Raw genomic sequence first — 19,253 nt, 5'->3', positions numbered from 1 at the left:
CATCACTACAGTGAATGACAAATACCTTTCATTTCGTGATAGCCAAAAAGAGTTTTTTCCCTGTCAAAGAATCCTATCTTCCATGATCAAATCAAACACATTGATGTTGGCTTTCATTTCGTAAGAGATGCAGTTAATGAGAAGAAAATCAGCCTTGCTAAGATTCATGCAGCTCACAATCCAACAGATGTGCTCATGAAGACTTTAAGTTGTGAAAGATTCATTTATCTTCATGATCTGCTGAAAGCTGGTGTTGGCTAATCAATTTCAGAAGCTTGTTGAATTAGGGGGGTCAGTTAGTTCAGTGTGTTTTTGTCAAGAGGGTCAATTGTTGATTGGGTGACTCATTACACTTCACTTCTTTGGTCTGACTCTTAACTGTGGTTGGTTATTTGGCCTAACTCTGGTTACTTTTAATCCATGAGATACTGAGTATTAGCTAAACCAAATTCTATGTACAAATTGTATTGAATTTAATTGATAATATTCTTGTCGTTAAATCTCTTGAATATCGTATGTAGTGCTTCGAACGACCAAGTATCGAGAGTCTCGCTACTTATTTACGTTGAAATATCAAAGTTATTTACATATTTGTCATCTTTATATTATTTACATTTATGACTCTAGGTTTAGAGAAGTACGTAATATAAACTCTCTAACTCTAAAAGCACTTTAATTCTATAATTTGTATTATTCTCTCTAATAGAGTGGTTCTCCCTCTATCTCGTGAACATAGCTAACACACTTTAGTGAATCACGTAAACTTTCGTGTCGATCTCTCTTGTTTTACATTTTCTATTTATCTTTGATTGTCGATTCTTAACATCTTGAGTGAGTGAGTAAAGAATCCTTCTCTTTCGATAATATTGAATGTGTTACCTCCTTGATTCAAAGTAGATATAGATACAATGTCGAACTATTATAATCCTCGATGTTAATTCTTCTCTCCTTTAATCTCTGTTTTACTTTCGTTTGTTCTTAATTGTTGTTTCCACTTGAGTCTGAATTTCATCAACTGACTACACAGTTGCTCAAACTACCTCCCTAATCTTCTGATTTTGATTTACAATATGCTATCATTTCACTCTCAGACCACAAAATGAGCATGTAATTCTGAGTTCTGTATCCCAATCATTAGTAACTTTATCACAATCACCCAATAATATTTCAGTGACTTCCATTTCGTCAGTGACTAATCTCAACCCTGTGCAAACAAGATTTCAACTTTATTATTTTGAAAAATGTGTTCCGGGCTATTCTGTTGTTCATTTTCACATTCCATTTTAATAAATAAATAAATAAAATAATTGAATCCTTCGTCAAATTCCTTTTAAAAAAAACAAATGGTTAAAACTATTTTATTTTTCAGTTTTCTTCGTTTATAATTTTTATAATTTAAATAATAATTTCTTTGGAATTTTCTAATGTTTTGAGCGGATGAATATGAAATTATTTTTTCTTTTTTTACCGTATGTAAAAGCATATAGTTTTTGATAATATGAATAAGAAGTTGATAAAAAAACAAAGAAATAACTTAGAAGTAGAAGTGGTATTTATAAGCTTAATTTTTAAAAACCAAACACTAAGGCACATTTGATAATTATTTGTTTTATGTTTTTAGGTTTTGAAAATTAAGTTTATTTTCTTACATTTTTTTACAATAGTTTACATCTTTCTTAAGTACAAAAGTCGAATTTTTAGTCAAATTTAAAAAACAAAAACAAGTTTTTAAAAACTATTTTTTTTTATTTGGCTTTTTTTAAAAAAATTATGGGTAGAAAGTAGACTTACAAAGCAAGAAATCTTGAGATGATATAGGTGTTTGTAGACTTAATTTTCAAAAACTAAAAACCAAAAATAAAATGGTTAACAAACGGAGCCTAAACAGTTATCAAACCAGACTTTTATTATTTATTAGGTAAGTTTATCAACATATTTCAATATTCTTTTCACACTAAATAAAAAATAGAATTAAATTACTTTTCATTATTTTACTAGATAAATATATATCTTTTAGTACAACAAATGAGGATTGATAGCAAGTTATTCGTAGTACTCTTTAGTTTATGCTAGTTTTGATTTTGAAGTATATTTGAGTGTGGCTTCAAGTGTTTAATTTTTTTTAAAAAAAAAAGTCATTTTAGAAGAAATTGATGTGTTTGGCAACCATTCAAAATAGCTTATCAAGTGTATTTTAATCCGTTTTTATAAAAGTATTTAAATAAAAATGATTTTTTTGAAAAATATTTTTTTTCCTTAAGTCAATCCAACGGATCCTTAATTTATAGATTTTTCAGCATTAGAGACGAATAAAAGTTTTTGATGAAATGAATAAGCTTAGGCGCCGTTTAGTCATTTTGTTTTTGTTGTTGTTTTTTAAAATTAAGCCTATAAATACTACGTTCACCACCAAATTTCTTGATTTGTTATTTATTTTTAATCAATGGTTTAAAAAATCAAACCAAAATTTGAGAATTAAAAAAGTAGCTTTCAAAAAATTGTTTTTGTTTCTAAAATTTTTCCAAAAATTCAGTTATTGTACTTAAGAAATATGTAAATTATTGTAAAAAATGTAAATGAAATAGACTTGATTTTATAAAAAAAATAAAAGACCAAATAATTACCAAACGAAATTAAATAATCATTTTTTTTTGAGAACCAGAGTTAAAAGAGTTGAAGGGTAAAGAAGGAAAAAGAGTGAAGCTTCAGCTAGAGATCGCAAATACCACAAGAGACACGTCAGATAATTTTTCATTTCGTCTATTATTCTCTGTAGTTTTCTTTGTGAATTTTTCTAGGAGAGTTCATGTGTTTTTATTGCGTATTAAATAGATGAACTTGGCTTTAGACTTTGATGCATTCTTTAGGATTTTTCTCGTCCTTTAGTTTATAAATTATTTCGTATATATTGCAACTATTTATTTTTGCACATCTTTGTAATTATTGCTTTTAGTTTTCTAGTAAAATATTAAAGATGTCTTGATTTGAGTGGTGTGAGAGTAAAATTTATTTTAGAACTTGGATGCATGGCTGTTACTAAAACTTGCATGGAAGTAAGGTTTTTCCTAATAAAAGTTTGAAATTAAGGTTATCTACTCCACAGTATAATGATGTCAGACAAAATGTATCAATAATTACAAACAAATAATTAAATTCTAAGATTTGGTAATCTAGTTCGACAATATTTCACCTATACATCTAGAGGTTAGTGTCCAGGAAAAATATTTTTACTAATGTGAAGTTAAACAATTATAAAGTTGTATTTATCTGTAATTGGTTTACAAATGTCACACACGAATAACTCAATTCAATGAATAATCACTTGGACTCCTCCTAAGTGTGAGACTCTTCTCAAGGAAACGTATGATCCCCTAAGTATGTGTGTATTAGTAAGTAATTACTTAGGTAGCTCCCCTAATGTTTGAGACTCCTCACCCATACTCTTTTCTCCTTCTAGTGAAGATCCCTTCACTTGATTAACTTAGGTTTTCCCCAAGTTTGAGAATCATTTCTCAAGTAATGAAGTACATCTTATGCTCCCCCTAAGAACAAGCCAACTTTCTCACAAAGCAAGCTTCAATGTCGATCTAGAATACAGTTTCCATATCTTCAAGGACTCTAAATCACAATCTCAAAGATCTGCACACAACCACACAATTCGGCCAACTCACAAAGCGAAAAGCTTTAACACTATAAATACTCAAATACAGCAAGTCTAGAAAAACAACATCTTGTTCTTAAATAGACACAATGAAAAAAAGAAAGTCTTCATTCAAAATCTGCAGAGCATAAAAAAGAAAAATATCCAAGAGTAATAAAATCGCAGGATATTCTAAATAAGGAAAAAATAATTTGCAGGATCAACATTTTAAGAGATATCCTATGAGACAATTCCGGAGAAAACCAACAAGACAATTCTTAAACAAATATAGCCAATTCCAAATCTCTAACAAAGTTGTTAGAAGAAGTTCAATAATACCTTAATTGTTTGTAAGAAATCAGCAGGATTGTTGATTTTATGAATAAGTAAGGATATTGAGCTCAGGAGAGGAAGTTAATAACATAAATACCTTCTTGATTTATATTTATTTAGATAAAATAAAGTATTAGTAACTACAATACTTAATCAAAAGAATTATATAATTGGATATAAAGATTTGAAGCAATTTAAGAATATAGTACATATTAATTACCGTTGAATTATGTTTCCTCCGAAGAAGAAGGGAAATAATACAATACCAGGTAAAATATAGAATCACATTAAAAAGGTTCATATTGGGGGTAAGAAACATGAAATTACTATGCTATCCCTTAATTAATTTAGTCAAATGGACACATGTGAACAACTTCAATTACTGTCATATGTATAGTTTTCCTATATACCAATTCCTTGTGGTCCTATTTCTCTCTCTCCCAAATTTTGAAATACAAAAATATTTGTCCTCTATTATTTCTTTTTTAATATAAAAAATGTTAAAATTAAAATAAATAAATAAAATTGTACAAGTGAGTGAACCAAGATATTAAGAATTTAAATGACTTTTGGCCTTAGCCTTAATTTGGTGTATCTGTCAATAATTGCACATGATCAAAGTTGCCACTTAGCTTGTAGCTGTCAAATCCACTTTGACAAAGCTTCCCCAAATAGAAATTGTATTGTATTTGTCAAATTCACTTTTGAAAATTGGAAGTTCCCTCCACCAGAAAGCACCCCAAATTACCATAGGAATATGTTCATCATATCTGATTTAATTTAATAAACTCATTATTATTGTTGTTGTTTGAGAAAAGAAACTCATTAAATTGCTGGGTCTCTTTTGGAAGCATGTGATGATGGGGCAATTTTAGGTAGTTTTTCTTTTCCATTTTATATGTAGTAGTGAGTATCTAAATCAACTCTATTAGTTGAAGGCATATATCATCCACTACAATATTAATGATTCAAATATTTTTCTCTCTCATTTTCTTAACTAAAATAAATAGAATAAAAAATAGTTTTATTCAGATTTTGAGTTAATTTTAAATAGAATTAAGGTCATGTTTACATAAAAGTAATAAACGAATGTTAATCTAAAAAGTGAGTCCCAATAAATTACGCTTATTCTAAGTAATAAATGAATGCTAATTCAAAAAGTGGGTTCTAATGAATTACGTTTGTTGTTGTTTACTTTGTGTTCCATACTTGTACTAACACGTGAGTGTTAGAATTTGTGTCAAAAAGTCACATAGTTAATTAATTATTTAATATAGTATTTAATTTAATTATTAAATATGCAATAGTAAATTATCTATCATAGTAAAAATTCAAGATTATTTTATGAGACTAATAGTATGTAGTTGACATATAGATGGATCATGTTCAAGTATATGAATAAAATTGGGTGCCTTATTTTGGTAACACTATAGATATGACTCATTTTGTAATCGTTACAAACGATGTGGTCTAAATTGTTCATATGGAGACATGTGAGTGAAGGTATCCATTATAAAGAGTTTATATAAGACTGGACCGCAAAATAATTAATCTCTTTTTGTAACAACGTTGACTGAAGAGATTAATATTTCATAGGATTACCATATGTAATTCGATCTTAATCCTGAGTGAGTTATGAACTTCTGCCTATGAGGGTTCCTCGCTTAATTTGTATGGGTGAGAGTGGTCTAAGTCGCCGACTCAATGAGCCTACCATTTTGGAGACTTGATCAAATGGAGAGCTAGGAACATAACTACACAAGATGAAATTTACTCTTTTCAACCTTAGGCTAAGTAGATGAGTAGTTCCCTTAAGTGTTGATACAAGATCTTGAACAATGGGGTCCCACACTCTCACTAGCCCAAGAGAGACTTGGTTTATGGTTGGATTATAAACAAATTGTTCATTAAAGGATCATTGGTACTTAAAGACAAAGAGGTAAGTACAGGGGTAAAACGGTAATTTGACCCAGTTGTAATTACGAAAAACTTATGAAGTATCGACTTACTTGTAATAGTTATGTCCATGAACACAACATGTTCTACAATGCATAAGAGTGCAACTATGAGTCTTTAATAGAGTGCCTCATAGTTAATGAATATTAATTAGTTTAATTAATTAATCTCGGATCATTGGTATTTAGAATCTATAGGTCTATTAGGTCTCCCTATTAGCACACAATGGGCAAACACATTGATCAAGAGTTTTGAAAGAATTTGAAATGTTCAAATCGACTAAGGGAGTAGTTTATGTTAACTGTATATGATACAATTCATATAATATATTTAGATACATGATAATATAAAGTTTGTTTTCAACGAGATTCAAAATTAAACTATATATGTAACGCCCTGCATATTTTTTTAGTAATAATGTAATTTCAGTAACTTTATTATTTGGAATTTCAGTAATTGTCATTAGTTGGAGGAAATTTTTTAAATTTTGGACTTCAAGTATAAGTGCGGGAATTTAATTGTTGGCGTGAAATTATTCAAATTGGAAATTAATTGCAGGAATTAATTTTCTTTTGAAACAGAAAGGAATTTAATAGTATAAAACGGAAAGGAATTAAATGTAATTATATTTATTTCCTTTTTTGTTTTATTATTATTATTATTATTGTTTTTTTAAAAAAAAAAGTCAAACCCCACCCCCCTTTTCTTCCTCACGTTCGTGAGCCCGTCCGACGCCGCCCAAAGCCGCCGCGTCAATTTCTTCTTCATGACCTCCGTCCACCACTGCTCAAGCATCATTCGCTTTTTCCGTCACTAGATCTATCGATTTGGTTAAGATTTTTGCCGTTTGGGTTGTTTTCGGTTGATTCTTGAATACTCATTTACTTTTGGCATCAATTGGTTGATACTCATTGTGTTTCAACTTTGATTCAAGTTTGTGAAGGTATTGAGGTGTTGTTCAGTGAAGTTGGAGTTTGTTTTAGCGAGTTTTGGTAAGTTTTATGCTTTGATGACCCTCTTGTGGATTAATTTTGGTTGTTGAGAAATTTTGGTAAAGTCATTTGGAAGTGATTTTTTTGACGAAGCTACATATGGATAATTTATTTGAGACATTGGTAGTGAAGTATGTATTTGATTCAAGCTTTAATCATGTAAACCTAATTTCAAATTATGATTAGAGGGTTGATTCAAGAATTTCATTCAAGATGAAGAAGAGTTTAGTTTGCTAATTATTTGGACTTAAAATTGAAGGTTTGGAACGTGAATTCGAATTGGACCACACCTTAGGTAAGGTTATCTGGAAATATTTTGTAATATTTGGGTGTTTGGAATTTAGCCTTAACTATTAATTTTAAAGCTTGGTTTATGTTTAGGCTTGATTAAGGATTCAAGAATTTCACAAAGATTCAATCGCTTTTTGGTTCGACCTAATATCAAGGTAAGTAATCTTACTACTGGAACTGGCTACGGATCAGGCATTAGATGTATGCTAGCATGATAAATGTACGTTATAGCAGAATGTTAGCATGATAGACTGATAGTATAATATGATCAAAGTATGTTCTGATACGAGATTTGAATTATTAATTTATGCACAAAGACACTTGAATGCTAGTATGAGATGGTGTGTGCTTCCATATGGTTGTATTTGATCTGATGATGTTGAGGTACACATGTATGTTGTAGAACTATGATGTTGAGGTATATGTGTATGATGTAGAGCCATGATGTTGAGGTTTATATGTATGTCATAGATTCATACAGTGATGATTATGATGTTGAGACTGTGCAAATGTCCTTACTAATTAGTTAAATGCCCATTAGATTTTGTATTTCCTTCGGGATTCACCAGTTTGTGTCTCCTTGAGGATTCACCAGAGGTAGTGGGCATACTTAACTACAATAGGATAGGACTCAGTCTTCTTCTTGTTTCATGTGCATATGTGTCCCAAGAGGACTAGAGCAGTTATATGTAACACCAGAGGTGGGTATCTAGAAGACATAGATGCCCAGCCTAACCCCAGTAGTGGAGTTACTTACTGAGTATTTTATACTCATTCTTTCTCATGTTGTTGTTTTAGGTAAGGGTAGAGATGCACCGGCGATGAACAAGCGGAATTCGTGATCGAGCCACAGACTAGTTTTTACGCTTCTACTCATGAGATTTAAAGTTCTTTTCATGTTTCTCTTAATTTTTAGTTTTGATGTTTAAAACTTACTTTTAAGAATTGTTTTTTCAGATTTATTTATTATCCTTTATGATTTATGGGTACCCAACTATTGATTTAGTATTTTAATTTAATGAAAGTCTTTTGAACTTATCTTATTTAATTAGCATTTATTTCGCCACAACCGAGTGTCGTTTTGAGTTCCATGCATGCATGTATTTAGTTACAGCCTAACTTAAGTCCTAGGGGGTCGGGTCGTTACAGTTGGTATCAGAGCCCATGTTTTGGGTTCTGTAGACTGACTTACTATATAAGTCTAGATTGTCCCTGTGGCCAATGAACGGATTCCTCGTCATCGCCAAGTACGTCTTATCAATTACAAGGTTTATGATAGTTGTGCATTAAAATATTTGCTTAGTTTAAATGTACCAGTTATGTTATAATGCTAGGTCAGTGACTCGTTAGAAGTTATTATAAGAGGATTATCAGGTACGACACTACAAAAGGAGAAAAATAAACTATAGTAAATTATGAGGTCACTTGGCACTAGTTAATCTCATGGAAATTATGTTAGAAACGAACAAATATATACCTCAGTTCAACAATGTTAAAGGTTGATGAAACTATGTAGAGTTATGACAATTTAGGAATGAAGGTATTTAAATGTTTAAGCCAAAGAATAAAATTATCGAGACAAGAATTGATCAAGGACTAGTGTTATATTTTGTGTTAGATAGTGCAATCGGTGGTAGTATAAATACACAGGCCAGTGCTCAAGTATAAGGTTAAAAGTTGTTTTATGAATAAGGAGGAAAAGAAGAAGAGTCTATAGATTTATTAAAGGTTTTGAGATATTAAAAACCTAACATTTCGAGAAGAATTTTAGAAAGGATTCATAAGTCATAATCATTTAGGTAATACTACGACTTGATGAACTAGGTAAAGTATGTGTAATGATATAAAGAATTCTTTTGGAATATCTAGCTAGGTAGATGTCATTAAAGGAAGCTAAAATAGTTGGACATGACCTTGGACTTAAAGGGGTTAAAGCAAGGTGTTATTTGTTTAAGTTGAAGGATTATTTTAGTATACCTAAACTAAACCCAGAGCCTTATTGTGTTAAGGAGATCCAAGTTAGACAGATTTGAAGAAACAAAAGTCTTTTGGAGTTTAAACGTATGCAAATTGGCAAAGAGGAATTCTACAAGATGGAAATTCTTAGTGAGAGAGATAAGATTTATGGAGGAGTTAAGTAAAATATAATTTAGTAAAAAGATTATGTTCCACATGGAAAGTGGAAAAAAAAAAAGAGGTGTCTTGAATTTAGTGGTTTTATCAGAGATAAATGTGAATGAGAGAAAATTGTCCAAGAAAGTTTACTCTTTTGGAAAGAGAAAGAAATTTAATGTGTTCGAAACTCCTAGTTAAGTATGGTTTGAAGGCTTGATAAGAGGGGTTACAAGGTATTTGTTTTGGTGTAAAAGAAGAATACCTCATTACAATGTGGAACTTTAGGACAATATGTGTTAGATGGAAAGATAGCTTATGTAGGTGATTGGTATGGAACTTTGTTTTAACACAAGAATCTGTTACCAAAACAGAAGGTTAAGAAGGGATGAGTTAAAATGGAGTTACTAGTAACAGTAGATGTTCTAGAACTATTGATATGGTATGTTGAGGCCTCATTAGTTAAGACGTAAATCATTGAGGCCATTAGTAAGATTTAAGGGATTTTGACTTTAAGTGCAAGTGTTGGAAACATGAACTAGCAAGACCATCAATTTGATTGAGAAAAGAAAATAATCCAACTTGAGGTAGACAATAATGGTATATGCACAAAAGTAGGTAAGTTGGATCTTCTAATATAACCATTAGTATAAGGGATAGACTTGGCAATAAAGTTGAGTTGATAGTAAGAAGTTACTAAAAGTGGGTTTGGAGCATTACAAGATAGTATGTATTCTCTTGCATGGGTAATGAGTTAACTAGCGTTAGGGAGTACGAGTAATCCAAGCTAGGACTTATGAATCAAGAAGGTTTTATCGTTAAAAAAAATAAATGACTTCAAGGATCAATTACGGTTATTACGAGGTTATGAAAATGTGTTATCAATTGACTTATGTTTTAGCATCCAGGGACTTCAAAACCTTATTTTCAGGGGGAATTCTGGACTCATTCGCAACGGGGTCTAAGTAATGATATGTGGTTGTTTCAAGCCTAAAGAATAATATGAGAATGGCTCAAGCAAGTTTTATATCTCATGACAGCATAGAGCCTCATGATGAGTTTCTCATGAATGTGAGACTTAATTAGACAGAGTTATTCTCAGACATGTAGACCCTAGAAAAGACATCACAGTTGGCGCTTCTAGAGTAGAAGCAGTTTTCAGTTGACTAGATTTTTTCTGGTACGTATCTTTAGATGACACATTATATAGTATGACCAGTTTCTTCACTGTACATATGAAGTTTTTCCTGTGACATGGTAGGCTCAGATATATGTTTTTAGTATATAAGACTTTCTTAACTTCATGACTGTTTTCACAGTTCTCAGCTCGGACGTGCAGAAGTGTTGCTGATTTTCAACATCTTAAGTTTCATAGTTATTTATGGAAGGGGTTGTTACACCTCTTTTGGTACTAGTTTTAGCTATGTCAAACAATGACCCTCGTTTTACATCTAGTTTTTTTTTTAAGAGTCTTCAGTTAGCATTGGGTACTCGATTGGATTTTGGTACAATTTTCACTCATAGACTGATGGTCAAATAGAACATCTGAACCAGATATTGGAAGATATGTTGTGCGCTTATGCACTAGAGTTTTTAGGGAGTTAGGACTCTCACTTGCATTTAATGGAATTCACATATAATAATAGCTATCAGACTGCCACTGGAACTTTGCCATTTGAGGCCTTATATAGGAAGAGTTGCAGGTCCCCTGTGTATTGGGATGAGGTGGGAGAGAGGAAATTGTTAGGACCTGAATTGGTGCAGACCACGAATGAGCAATACAGAAGATCAGGGCTCGTATGCAAATAGCTCAGAGCAGACAGAAGAGTTATGCCGATAAGACGTAAGGACCTGGAATTTGAGACTGGTGTGAAAATGTTCTTAAAAGTGGCACCCATGAAAGGTATTCTGAGGTTTGGCAGGAAGGGGAAGTTGAGTCCAAGATTCATTGGACCTTTCGAGGTCTTGGAACGAGTTGGCCTCGTAGCTTACCATTTGGCATTGCCCCCAATACTGTCTTCAGTTCATAATGTCTTCCATGTTTTGATGCTAAGGAAGTATGTGACAAACCCATCCCATGTAGTTGACTACGAGCCCTTACAGTTGAATGACAACTTGAGCTACAAGGAGAAGCCTATAGAGATCCTCGCCAGAGAGGTAAAAACACTGCGCTGCCGGGAGATTGCGCTTGTGAAAGTCTTGTGGAAGAATCATCAGTTCAAGGAGGCCACTTAGGAGTGAGAGAATGAGATGAGGGCCCAGTACCTGGAGCTTTTTCAAGAATGAACTTTCGAGGATGAAAGTTCTTTGAGGAGGGAAGAATGTAACACCCCACACATTTTTTTAGTAATAATGTAATTTCAGTAACTTTATTATTTGGAATTTCAGTAATTGTTATTAGTTGGAGGGCATTTTTGAAATTTTGGACTTCAAGTGTAAGTGTGGGAATTTAATTGTTGGCGTGAAATTATTCAAATTGGAAATTAATGGCAGGAATTAATTTTCTTTTGAAACGGAAAGGAATTTAATAGTATAAAACGGAAAGGAATTAAATGTAATTATATCATTTGGGTAAGATTTCTTCCGTTTGGGTTGTTTTCGGTTGATTCTTGAATACTCATTTACTTTTGGCATCAATTGGTTGATACTCATTGTGTTTCAACTTTGATTCAAGTTTGTGAAGGTATTGAGGTGTTGTTCAGTGAAGTTAGAGTTTATTTTAGCGAGTTTTGGTAAGTTTTATGCTTTGATGACCCTCTTGTGGATTAATTTTGGTTGTTGAAAAATTTTGGTAAAGTCATTTGGAAGTGATTTTTTTGACGAAGCTACATATGGATAATTTATTTGAGACATTGGTAGTGAAGTATGTATTTGATTCAAGCTTTAATCATGTAAACCTAATTTCAAATTATGATTAGGGGGTTGATTCAAGAATTTCATTCAAGATGAAGAAGAGTTTAGTTTGCTAATTATTTGGACTTAAAATTGAAGGTTTGGAAGGTGAATTCGAATTGGACCACACCTTAGGTAAGGTTATCTGGAAATATTTTGTAATATTTGGGTGTTTGGAATTTAGCCTTAACTATTAATTTTAAAGCTTGGTTTATGTTTAGGCTTGATTAAGGATTCAAGAATTTCACAAAGATTCAATCGCTTTTTGGTTCGACCTAATATCAAGGTAAGTAATCTTACTACTAGAACTACCCACGAGCCAGGCATTAGATGTATGCTAGCATGATAAATGTACATTATGGCATAATGTTAGCATGATAGACTGATAGTATAATATGATCAAAGTATGTTATGATACGAGATCTGAATTATTAATTTATGCACATAGACACTTTAATGCTAGTATGAGATGGTATGTGCTTCCATATGGTTGTATTTGATCTGATGATGTTGAGGTACACATGTATGTTGTAAAACCATGATGTTAAGGTATATGTGTATGATGTAGAGCCATGATGTTGAAGTTTATATGTATGTCATAGATTCGTACAGTGATGATTATGATGTTGAGACTGTGCAAATGTCCTTACTGATTAGTTAGATGCCCATTATATTTTGTGTTTCCTTCGGGATTCACCAGTTTGTATCTCCTTCGGGATTCACCAGAGGTAGTGGGCATACTTAACTATAGTAGGATAGGACTCAGTCTCCTTCTTGTTTCATGTGCATATGTGTCCCATAAAGACTAGAGCAGTTATATGTTTCACCAGAGGTGGGTATCTAGAGGACATAGATGCTCAGCCTGACCCCAGTAGTGGGGTTACTTACTGAGTATTTTATACTCATTCTTTCTCATGTTGTTGTTTCAGGTAAAGGTAGAGATGCACCGGCGATGTACAAGCAGAATTCGTGATCAAGCCATGGGGACTAGTTTTTATGCTTCCGCTCATGAGATTTAAAGTTCTTTTCATGTTTCTCTTAACTTTTAGTTTTTATGTTTAAAATTTACTTTTAAGAATCGTTTTTTCAGATTTATTTATTATCCTTTATGATTTATAGGTACCCTATTATTGATTTAGTATTTTAATTTAATGAAAGTCTTTTGAACTTACCTTATTTAATTAGCATTTATTTTGCCATAACCGAGTGTTGTTTTGAGTTCTATTCATGCGTGTATTTAGTAATGACCTAACTTAAGTCCTAGGGGATCAGGTCGTTACAATATAATATGAGACTATTAATATGTAAATGATAATTAATATGAATTAGATTCATATTAAAACTATTGGTTAAAATTATTACGAATGAGATTTGAAGGAAATCATAAACAAAGATCTCCATGAGTAGCGGAAGTGGATCGTTCCAAATTCCATTCAGAATGAACACAAAAATTATAGTCTAACCGGAAACAAACAGATTATGCATTAATAGAAATTACAGCATATACTTTAAGGTACAAGGGATAGAGTATGTGTACCTTTGAAGAACTATTCTTCAAGTATCTCTCGATCGATCTTCAATGCATCCAACAGCAACACTCGAACGCAACGAACAGATCACCAACAGCACTAACAACCTCGAACCCAATCGAATGCAACTCGATTCACAAATGATGTAAAACACCACCACAAGTGTTACCTTGGTATTCTCGGTGTGAGAATCCAGGAGTTGTGGGCTCTATATGATCATGGCTTGAGGAAGATTGGAGGTATGCAATTGAATAGACGATCGAGTAAGTGGGAGATATGAACACTGTCTATCGCATAGATGATGTACTCGATCGTTTAGTAAGTGAAGCCTATCACATAGACTTTGCTACTCGATCGTGTAGCAACGATCAACAAGCAACTATCGTATAGTCAACTCTTAAACAATCGTGTAGACTCTCAACGACTATCGCTTAGTAAAAACTTCTTTTACTTGATAGCCTATTTTCGTGAGATCTTTCCGAATGAAATCAACTACTAAATTTGGAAAAAAAAAATTCCTTTTATCTCACGGTTACCATAAAACCTCCAATAACCTCCCACTTAAAACAGTTATTAGAGAAAAAGAATTAATTATCATATAATTAATATATTATAAATAAATATGAAAACCAACTTATCATATTATATTTATAACCTATAGTTTTAATATTTCATCATATGAAACATATAAACCATAGTTTTTTTTTTCTATTTTATGGTACTTAATATAAATCATATTTATATTAATTCCTCCAATTAATGTATCTAATACATCATATCAATTATATCACATATAATTGAATTTCCTCTTGTTAATTTGAATACTTCAAATTAACCCAAAATCTTATTATTCACTTGAACCCATTGAACTACCAAGGGGACCTCATGAACCTGTAGGTTGAAACTCCAACGATACGTGAATAACTGATTAAACTCTTTAGTCACAAGATCCACCATCTGTTAACTGTTGGTCACTCCACTAAAGACCGACAGTTACACGCTTTGCACTACAAATATCTTTGCACAACAAATATATTTCTGTGTCCATATAACCAATCAACAGTGCGATAACTCTTCACAAATCGCTCGTAAGTACAATTAGGCCAATTTACCGTTTTGTTCCTGTAGTTACATCTAACTCCTTAAGTACCACTAATCCCTCTAATGAACATAAGTCATTATAATTCCCTTATTACCAAAAATTTAATGGAAGCGTAGATGTTACTGACTATTTAATTTATTCAAGCTTATAATTCCCTAATTTAATTATATTTCAAGTTCCTGACCAGAAAAAAATTGTCTCGTCCTACTACATAAAGGAAAGATTAAAGCCTCAAATTGTTTTTATAGTTTTTATGATTACTAAAATAATGAATGGAAAAACAATTAAGATGTTGTTTAGTGCACTTGTTTTTCAAACAATTTTGGAAAATAATAGTTCGACATGAAATCTACTATTTTCATCGTCTTCAATACCCTTTAAAAAATCCCTTCAAATTAGATCGTAATTCTTATTGTGTTTCCTTATTTTTATTTTCTCGTGTCAAATTGTTATATTTTAGGAAAATTGCATTATATGGCAAATATATTTTAAGAAACCAAAGCCCATGACTTCAACTTTTTTGGAATTGCAGGTGTGGCAATCACATAGAAATCACATAACAATTACATAGAAATCAGATAACAATCAAATTTTTAGGCATAAGTTTTTTGACATGTTTGCAAAAAAGCAAAACCTAAAGACACGCGCCCAATTTTCAATTTTTTTTAATGAAAGTTGCAATTGCCCCTATATTTTATTAACCAAGAAGTATGTTGTTCGAATACTCCACTCTTATGCACTAAAAAAAAAGTGTCTCATATTCTTTTTCAAGGCATGGTCGACGACATTCGTTGTCTTACCTCATATGGCTCATTTGACACGTTGAGATATGATCTAGTATTTCCAAATAGTGAATAAAAATTACTAGCTAACACAAACTTTATTTGGATATGAGCATGGGACGAAAATCAAAATCTATAAAGGATTAGAATTACCTATAACTTAGATCATGATCTGCAAAGAGATAGCTTGTGGTTCTCCTCAACTATGCAATTAATGGGCAAACCCTCATTATCAAAAGAAGAATATGAGGCTAAAGAGACATATAGTATCTTAGGGACCATAACCTTTATTTATAAGTGATCTTAGGGTTCCCATAACTCCCTAAGATAAGTGAAGTGATTTTTGCTCAGGAGGCCACAATTCAATATAAAAAATTATGGGCCTATAATTAAGATCATGCAATATGCTCCATAAATAGAGAGTTTGAAACGCAAACCTTCTTGTTGCTAATGCATTTGTATGTCAGTTGAGTTATGCTCATTTTAATATTTAATTATTAAATTAATCTCATGGTTTAGTTGTTATTGATCTAGTTAATTACAATAAGATGAATAAATGTGTTATATAATTCATAAATCATATTAGCAATAAATTATTTACATAATTATAGGAAAGTAAAATAATGGCTTACAAAGTAATAATAAGTATTGTTATTGTACATAACTGCCTACCATAATGTTTAATAATAGTTAACATTACTTTAAAAAGGGAATTTCATAAGATCGTCAATTTTTGTATGACAAATGAGAGAGAATTTGGATTCCGACCTCTCGAGAGGTACATACCAATTAGACTCAGGATCTTTTTAAATATAAAAAATATTTAAAAATATTTATACTTTACCGTAAAAAGTTTCAAAAATATAAGTATTTTTAAAATTTTTTGATATAAAGTGTAAATATTTTTTGAATTTTTCTATTTGTAAGAATTTTCTCCCTTAAAAAGGAATAAATGTATGTATAAACATCACCTCTACAATAAGTGGGGAATATTGTGTTATCCCTTTGATGTATGCTCAAATGTACTATATATGACTAGTGGAATAAATTAAAATAACGACTACATAATTATAAAAAATAAAAATGATAATGGTTAATAATAATTAATAATTCTTAATCAAATAATGATAATAATAATGATTAATAATTCCAAAGAAAATGATAATTTGATAAGATAATGATCTAATTAACTTGATAAAAAGTAATCATATATAATAAGTGAAATGAATTGAAGGTTAATGACTATATAATCATGAAATATATTAAATAATTATAATTATAGTATGATAATTATACACAAATACATAAAATATAAATAATAATTACAACTTTAATTTTTTTAAAAAAAAAAAACACTAGAGATAAGTAATTAATAATAATCAAACAATTAATTAATAGTTCTTGAATACAAAATTATAATAAATGAGTAAAATATATTTAGTACAAATAAGTAAATAACTACATCTTTATTTTGACTGAGATTCAATTGAAAAATCAACCGATCGAATTGAAAAAGTTAGTTTTTAATCTATACGATATTGAAAGTGGCTACATGGGGAGGATTTTATTTTGCTCTTTATTTTTTATTAAATGTCCATTATACCATTTCTGTTAAGTATATGTGCCCTTTTTTTTTTAGACTTTTGTTTTCAACAAATTGGCCTCCTACGAAGTGGCATCAAATGGAGGAAAAAGTGAAAAAGTAACTTATAAATTATATTCACACCTCTTTGTCCTTTATAATTAAAAAAAAAAATTCATTGTACCCTTTAGAGTTTTTGTTGATATTTTAACTTTTATTTTCCAATTTTATACTTTTCAAACAAATACAATAACTGGAAAAAAAAAAAACTGTATCAAGAATAAGAATAAGTAATTTAATTTTAACTTCACATGCTAACTAAAATTTTTAAAAATAATTAATAATCACACATTTTCATCTGTCATAATCCTCTTAATGTATCTCTTTACATAGAAATAAAAATTCAAATAAACACGTTACTTATAAATAGTACACAATACTTTACATAATAACTAAATATTTTTTAAAGAATAAATACAAGCTTTCCAATTCCGAATTCTAGAATGATAATTGAAGTTTTCTTTATTCATAAAGAAAATATTGGATTGTGTCAAAGTGAAACCTAGATAATTCATAAACTTATTTCGTTCGGCGAAAAGGTATGATTGTTATCTTTATATTTAAATTTTGATTTATTATTATCCATTAACCGTTATGTTTGAGGAAAAAAGGGATATGCATAGTATCTTGAAGTTAAAATTTGATACAATATTGATTATTAGATTTATTTCCAACACTGACAAATATTTAGGTTATTATCAAATTTAAATTTTGGTTACGTAGATAAGAGATGAAAAAAATTGGGGAAGAAAGGATTTGAAAGTAAAGGATAAGGTTTAGGAGGAAGTATTATTAACAATGACGATTATTTTGAATTCATAAATGTAGGAATTAAATTCAATCAAAGAGCGACATCACTTATTAATTTTCAATTTGTAGAAAAGTATATAAAGTATATACCTTTCAACTATAACAAAGATTTACATATTTGTGTTATTTTAAAATTTCAATATTGAGCATGTAGTTTTTGTTAGTGCTTGGAATTTTATATTACTATTATTTTATTAGTTTCAATTAGATTTTGATTAAATTTCTATAGTTTCAATTTTATCATAATCTTAGATATCTTATTTATTTGTTTGAACCAAAGTTTCTATCCATTTTTCATATTTTTGAATTTAACATGTTTATTCATTATGTTAGGAGAGAACTACCCATGAAAACTATCACATTGATCATCAAAAATATCAAATTTGATAGATTCAAAAGATCTAAAACAAATATATTAGTATCATATATATCTCTAAGCTTAGATTTCACGAGCATGCCAAAAAACCAATATTCATCAACTATATTATTCTTGAGTTAGGTGATGATTTATACTGTTAGTTTATCACCTTTTTAAGGTCATGTAAAAAATTATAATTTGATTTTATATTTATTGTAAATTAACATAAAAATACAAAATATATAAATGATATTACAGCAAACTAGAACCTTCTTCTCTTTAAATGGTAAAAAAGAAGAAAACACGCCCAGTGGGACTCGAACCCACAATCGCCTGATTAGAAGTCAGACGCCTTATCCATTAGGCCATGGGCGCTATTGATATTGAAAGTTCGTAATTAATAATCAATACTGTTTTATTGTAATAATTAGATTAGATTTTTTCCCCTTTTTTGATCTTGCTTTTTTTTTTTTTTTAAGTATAAAACCAGACCCAAAAAAAAAAAAAAATACAGAGAATTTGAATCAACTAGTTAATAAGCATGCATCAGAGAGGGTGTTCTTCCAACCAAATCCTTTTATCAGTTTGTGTCTTCAAGCACAGGAGGTTAATTCATGGGCTACAGCGTTACATTTGCAATTCACGAGAAGAAATCTCTCAAAATACTTGTTAAAATAAAGTTCATAAATTGAGTTAAAAAAAATATATTGCAACTCATTGACATACTGCAATTTTTCTAATACAGATTTCAAATGATGTTGAATGAATTTCAATCAAAATAGGAGAGAGACTCACTTCAGTTGTTTTGGAAATA

At 30.5% G+C, this 19,253-nt stretch overlaps 1 non-coding gene across 1 annotated transcript; it reads right to left on the bottom strand.

Annotated features, from left to right (window-relative positions):
* Nucleotides 1-18,741: 18,741 nt before the first annotated feature.
* TRNAR-UCU (transfer RNA arginine (anticodon UCU)) lies at nucleotides 18,742-18,814 on the bottom strand. The gene has a single exon. It is a non-coding gene; the product is annotated as a tRNA-Arg (tRNA).
* Nucleotides 18,815-19,253: the final 439 nt, after the last annotated feature.

This window comes from Benincasa hispida, chromosome 9, assembly GCF_027475165.1.
Source record: "Benincasa hispida cultivar pf3 chromosome 9, pf3_genome.v1.1, whole genome shotgun sequence".
Taxonomy (NCBI): Eukaryota; Viridiplantae; Streptophyta; class Magnoliopsida; order Cucurbitales; family Cucurbitaceae; genus Benincasa; species Benincasa hispida.
This window is presented reverse-complemented; position numbering and strand designations above follow the sequence as displayed.